This window comes from Natator depressus, chromosome 13, assembly GCF_965152275.1.
Source record: "Natator depressus isolate rNatDep1 chromosome 13, rNatDep2.hap1, whole genome shotgun sequence".
Taxonomy (NCBI): domain Eukaryota; kingdom Metazoa; phylum Chordata; order Testudines; family Cheloniidae; genus Natator; species Natator depressus.
The window spans coordinates 34,301,078-34,307,294 of NC_134246.1; the positions used below are offsets into that span (position 1 = coordinate 34,301,078).

General features: G+C 54.9%; 1 pseudogene; it reads right to left on the reverse strand.

The window, feature by feature from the left end:
* Nucleotides 1-504: 504 nt before the first annotated feature.
* On the reverse strand, nt 505-629 carry LOC141997930 (U4 spliceosomal RNA; annotated as a pseudogene).
* Between the last annotated feature and the right edge of the window lie 5,588 nt (nt 630-6,217).

Sequence of the window (6,217 nt, forward strand, 5' to 3'; positions counted from 1 at the left end):
CTTGGTTAGCCAGCCTGGTTGTCCCCCAGGTGCAGCCTAGCAGGTTAATTAGACCCATGCCAAATACCTTAACCCTTTCAGGTGCGGTGTGGCATGAACACCCCCATCACACTGAGTATGGCTATGCATGTTTCTGTGTGTGTTTGTGATCACCAGCCAATTTGTCCTTGTGCTCACTGTTTAATAGTTATTTGTATGTGTAGATTGTCGTGCCAGTCAAGTACTGATAAACAGAGTTATGCATATGTATGTGTGTGAGAGAGACAGAGAATATGTATACAATGTGTCTGCCCAGTGCGTCTGTGTAGAGTGCATGTATGTGTGTATAAGGTGCATGCACGTCTGCATGAGGAAATGCACATCGGGATGTAAAATGTGTGTGTGCATAAAGTGTGTGTGTCAGAGAGGCCAGGTCTACATTGCAAAGGTTTGCCAGCGTAACTCTGTTGCTCTGTGTGTGGAAAATCCTGTGCAGATGCTGACAGAAGAGACCTTTTACCGGAATCGCTTAATCATTGGTAGAGACTGTCAAATTGCCAATGCCGACTATATTGGGAAAAGTTTTCAATTAGCAATAATCGCGCCTCGGATTAACCTCATTGGCTACGATACTGCCACTGCGCAAAGCATTGGGGAGGTGGGTTACCTATACCAGCAAAAGCTCCTTAGGTCGCTATTTACCACAGCTCCACTAGGAGGCTCTGCCAGTACAGCTATGCTGGCACAGCCTTTTTAGCGTCAACTAGTCCTGCATGGCTAGACTGAATGCATGATTATGTGTAAGCAGGGGAATGGTCCCGCTATTGTGGGGAACTTTCCTGGCTTCTGCACTACCCCAGTGAAGTGGGCTAGTGGAAGGATCTGAGTCCTCGCTCCCGCTTCCTTTACCCAGAGGCCTCCCCGCCCTTGAGGACTCCCCTTCCACTCTCCTGCCTGGCAGAGTCCTCGTAACCCCAACAAGGCTGGGCCCAAGATTCCTGGGGGGCTCGACCCCCAACCCTGCTGTGGTCACCTAGGACAGGGGCTAGGGTGTCCCCACTGCGGGGTACACTCTCTGCACTGGATGCTTCCCTGACCCACAGATCATTTCCCACAATTTAAAGCAAATGCAAGTTATTTAATCAACAATTATTTTTAAAAAGAATAAGGAAAAATGGAAAAGATGAAAGGAAAACACGTCACCCTACTCTGTGACAGGGAACATCACAAGAGTGTCTCTGGATGTCAGGGCAGTTCACAGTCTGTTCCTTGTAGGTCCCGGGCCTCCTTCTCAGGCCCTGGTTGTGCTGCAGGGATACTGTGGGTTGGGGCGGAGGGATAGCTCAGTGGTTTGAGCATTTGCCTGCTAAACCCAGGACTGTGAATTCAATCCCTGAGAGGGCCATTTAGGGATCTGGGGCAAAAATTGGGGATTGGTCCTGCTTTGAGCAGGGGGTTGGACTAGATGACCTCCTGAGGTCCCTTCCAACCCTGATATTCTATCTGGTGGTGGCCACGCACCTCCAGGCTTTGGGTGCTGGGACCCTTCTTCTCAGCTTCAGCCCTGTCAGGTTAAGATCCCTCTCCCAGTCTGCGCTGGGCCCTTTGCCCAGGGTCCCCCCCGGCTGGCCCCAGTTTCTCACCACACCTAGCTCCAGACTGCTCCAGCTCGACTGTTCTAGCTCTGGCTCCACTCTGCCTCAGCACTGATGCTGCTGCTCTGCCTCCAGCCCCCTGGACTGCTTCTCTGGCTCAGTGGCTGCAGGTCTGCTCTCCCTGGGCTGTGTCTCTGGCTCTGCTGGCTGGCCCGGCTCTGCTCCCCAGCTCAGCTCGGGCCCCTGCTCTCTCCTTAGCTTGGCCCCACTCTGTCTGACCCACGCAAGTCCAGCTCACACAGAGGACCGGACCCTCCCTGGCCTCCTGACTTCCTGATTAGCCTGCCCGCCCTGTCAGTCAGGCTGACCTGGAGCATTGGCCTCTCCATATTGTTCCTGGGGACTGTCAGTCTCAGGGTCCTGATTTCCCATTGACCCTTCTCCTTCCTTTTAGTACTGGAGCTAGCCAGCCAAAACACTCCCACTGAATGTTAGTAAGGGGACAACAGTCTCCTTACATATGTATGGGGGGGTGCATGTAGTGTGTATGCATCTGTGTGTAGGGGCATATGTATTCAGAAAGTGTGTGTGGGAGTGCTTGTATGCATGTGTAAGGGCATGTGTGTATAGAGTACATGGCTGGGAGTGTGTGTGTGTGCGTGCACACGCGGAGTGCATCTGGATATGTGTGTATGGATGTGTCAGTGAATGTGTTTGTGAGTGTATGTGTGTGTAGAGTGCTCTGTGGGGGTATGTGCTTTGTCAAACTGCTTGTGCTTTCTCTCCAGCTCACCTTGTCGCCATCTGATCCCTGGAGTTATCCTGTTGGAGTGGGATCTGGGACAGGCTGGACTGGCTGGGCCTAGGGAGATCCAGGACAGGCAGGCTGGGCCCAGGGGGCTCCGGGGCAGGCTGGGCTGGCTGGACTGACAGGGGGAACCAGGGCAGCCCAGGCTGGCTGGACCCAGGGGGACCCAGAACAGGCCTGGCTGGTTGCATCCAGGTGATCTGGGGCAGGCCAGGCTGACTGGGCCCAGGGGGATCCGTGACAGGCTGCGCTGGCTGGATACACTATCAAGTCTGATGCTCTTTTTCTTCTGTCTTTCCCCCTGACCAGCCCAGCCCCGCAGATAACAACTGGGGAGGGGCTGGCTCCAGGGCCCACTGTTACCGGCTTGCCAGGCCCCCTCTGCACCAACTCCTGTCTGATTCACCCTGCAGTGTCCCCCAGTGCTCTTGGACTTGGGGCTTTGACACCCTCATAGTCCTGGGGCAAGCCGAGAAATGGCCCTAACGGGGTTGCCCCGACCCATCAGCCTGGACCAGCCCAAGCTGATCCCGAGCAGGGAGTGAGGCCCGAGGGCCTGTCCCATGCTGCCCAACCCCTCTGGGTTGCCAGGTGTCAGTTAGGGTTGCCAACTTTCTAATCACAAAAAACTGAACACCCTAGCCCCACCCCTTCCCGAGACCCCACTCCCTACCCCAGCCCTTCCCTGAAGCCCCCCCACCCCGCTCACTGCATTCCCCCTCCTTCAGTGGCTCACACTTCCCAACCCTCACTCACTTTCACTGAGCTGGGGCAGGGAGTTGGGGTGTGAGAGGGTGTCAAGGTTCCTTCCCCACTCTGAACTCTAGGGTACAGATGTGGGGACCTGCATGAAAAACCCTCTAAGCTTATTTTTACCAGCTTAGGTTAAAACTTCCCCAAGGTACAAACTATTTTACCCTTTGCCCTTGGACTTTATTGCTGCCACCACCAATCCTCTAATAAATATATAACAGGGAGAGAGCCCGCTTGGAAATGTCTTTCCCCCGCCAAAATCCTCCCAAACCCTACAACCCGTTTCCTGGGGAAGGCTTGATAAAAATCCTCACCAATTTGCATAGGTGAACACAGACCCAAACCCTTGGATCTTAAGAACAATGAAAAAGCAATCAGGTTCTTAAAAGAAGAATTTTAATGGAAGAAAAAGTAAAAGAATCGCCTCTGTAAAATCAGGATGGTAAATACCTTACAGGATAATCAGATTCAAAACATAGAGAATCCCTCTAGGCAAAACCTTAAGTTACAAAAAGACACAAAAACAGGAATCTACATTCCATTCAGCACAGCTTATTTTATCAGCCATTTAAACAAAACAGACTCTAACGCATACCTAGCTAGATTACTTACTAAGTTCTAAGACTCCATTCCTGTTCTGTCCCCGGCAAAAGCATCACACAGACCTTTGTTTCTCCCCCCTCCAGCTTTGAAAGTATCTTGTGTCCTCATTGGTCATTTTGGTCAGGTGCCAGCGAGGTTCTTAGCTTCTTAACCCTTTACAGGTGAGAGGATTTTTCCTCTGGCCAGGAGGGATTTTAAAGGGGGTGAGGGCTCCAGCTGGGAGTGTAGGCTCTGGGGTGAGGGATTTGGGGTACAGGAGGGGGCTCCAGATGGGGGGTGGGACCAAGGTATTCAGAGTGCGGGAGGGGGCTGTGGGTTGAGGCAGAGGGTTGGGATGAAGGAGGGGATATGAGCTCTGGGCTGGGGCCTCTGGGGTGGGGCCTGATATAAGGGGTTTAGGGTGTGGGATAGGCTCTGGGCTGGGGCAGAGGGTTGAGGTGATGGGGGGCATGAGGGCTCCGGCTGGGGTTGCAGGCTCTGTAGTGGGCCCAGGGCTGGGAGTTGGGGTGCAGGAGGGGGCTCTGTGTTTGGTGGGGACTCAGGGCTGGGGTAGGGGGGTTGGGGTTTGGGCATGGGCTTACCTCGGGCAGCTCCCAGTCAGCAGCATAACAGGGCTAAGGTATGCTCCCTACCTGTCCTAGCTCCGTGCTGCACCCCAGAAATGGCCAGCAGGTCTAGCTCCTAGCTGAGGGTGGGGCAGGAGGCTCTGTGCGTTGCTCTCACGTGCAGGCACCACCCCCCCAGCTCCCATAGGCCACGGTTCCTGGCCAATGGGAGCGCAGAGCCAGTGCTTGGGGCAGGGACAGCACGGGGAGACCCATGGCCCCTCTGCCTAGGAACCGGACCTGCTAGCCACTTCCGGGGTGCAGCATGGTGCCGGGACAGGTAGGGTCTAGTCTGTCTTAAATCAGCAGCACCACCAATCAGACTTTTAACGGCCCAGTCTGCGGTTCTGACCAGAGCCGCCAGACTACCTTTTCGACCGGGCGTTCCGGTAGCAAAACCGGACACCTGGCAACCCTAGGGTCAGGTGGTGCCAATGTGTCTCATACTATTGTGAGGGCGGGCAGAGGTGCTGGTCTGCTGGAAGATGCTAATAGTGCAGGCAGCCAGTTGTCCAAGCTGTAGACAATTGCAACGGTGGCTGTGCTAAAGAGCTCACACTGGCTCTGCCTATACTGGATGTTGGAAGCCCGGGATCTGATCCCAGTTTGATCCCAACTCCCCCTTTCCTCCACACCCAAATCAGTCTGGTTCCAGGACTGGTTCCAGGGGGCAGGACAGAGCCCAATGCCTGCTGCAACTCAGCACCAAGCACCGTTCCATTGCCATGGAGCCTTTGGCTGCGAGCAGATGAGCCATTCACTGGCAAATCTCAGAGGAATCCTCTTTATTCCTGGATCCCCCTCCCAGATATGGACCCAGAGCCAGCCAGACCCTACCGCTCTGGGTCAACATTGCAGCTGGTGCCCTTCAAACAAAGAGGTCCTGTACCATGTTCCCCAACTGCCACTGAGCCACCCAGCCTGTGGCCACACAGGGACTAGGGACAGGGCCTCTGAAAGGGAAAGGCCCCATATCCAATCCCCACCCCCGTGAGCCAGCCAGTTCTGGAGCCAGATCAGAGCCAGTGCCCCTTAAAGAGGAAAAGCCCCAGATTGCACTCCCCCGCCCCCTGAGCCAGCTGGTCCCCTGACCTAGGGCTGGATCGGAGCCTCTGCACCTTATTCCATTCCCTGATCCCTCTGAGCAATCTAGCTGTATTCCTGGCATGCTGCTAGGGTTAAATAACTCCGGATAACCAGTGATTCTGCACCCAGCCCCCACAAAAACACTCCCCTTGTTCTGCATTTGCAGGAAAGTATTTTATTGCAAGAAGTAGCGAGAATATGAAACTCAGTGATAGCTTCCCCAGGGCTCAGCCTGAGACAACATCCACACAGCATCCAGTGGATCAGGGATGGGAAAGGGCTGTACAGTATAATGGGCACTAGGGGCAGCAGGGAGCAGGGGATGGGGGAGGGGTGGCCACCAAGGGGTTCATGGGAATTTTGGTCTATCCTGGGAGAGTAAAGTAGGGGACCCGAACCAAATCAGTCTGGGATTTCAGAGCTGCTCGGCCTCTTCCACTCCTGGTGGTTCGGGGCAGCCCAGCCCAAGTCCAGGCCAGTTGTGTTTGGATCCTGCCCAGCAACACGAGCGCTGGGCTCAGACTGAGGGTCTCAGTGCCAGCTGGGAGGGCTGGATGCCTGGATTTTCACTTGCGTGGATGGGAACTGGGCACCTAGCGTGGGAAATCTCCCCACAGGCCCCAATTGCTGTCCTGTGGGATAAAGGGAGATGCTGAATGTCCCTGTGGAGATTCATGGCGGGCGCTACCCAGGTGGGGCAAGGATAGGGCAGGAGAGCCCCCAGCGAAAGAAGAATGCCAATGAGCAAAAGGGGCGTGGGGGCAGCAGGGGGATCCCCTGCTCCCAGC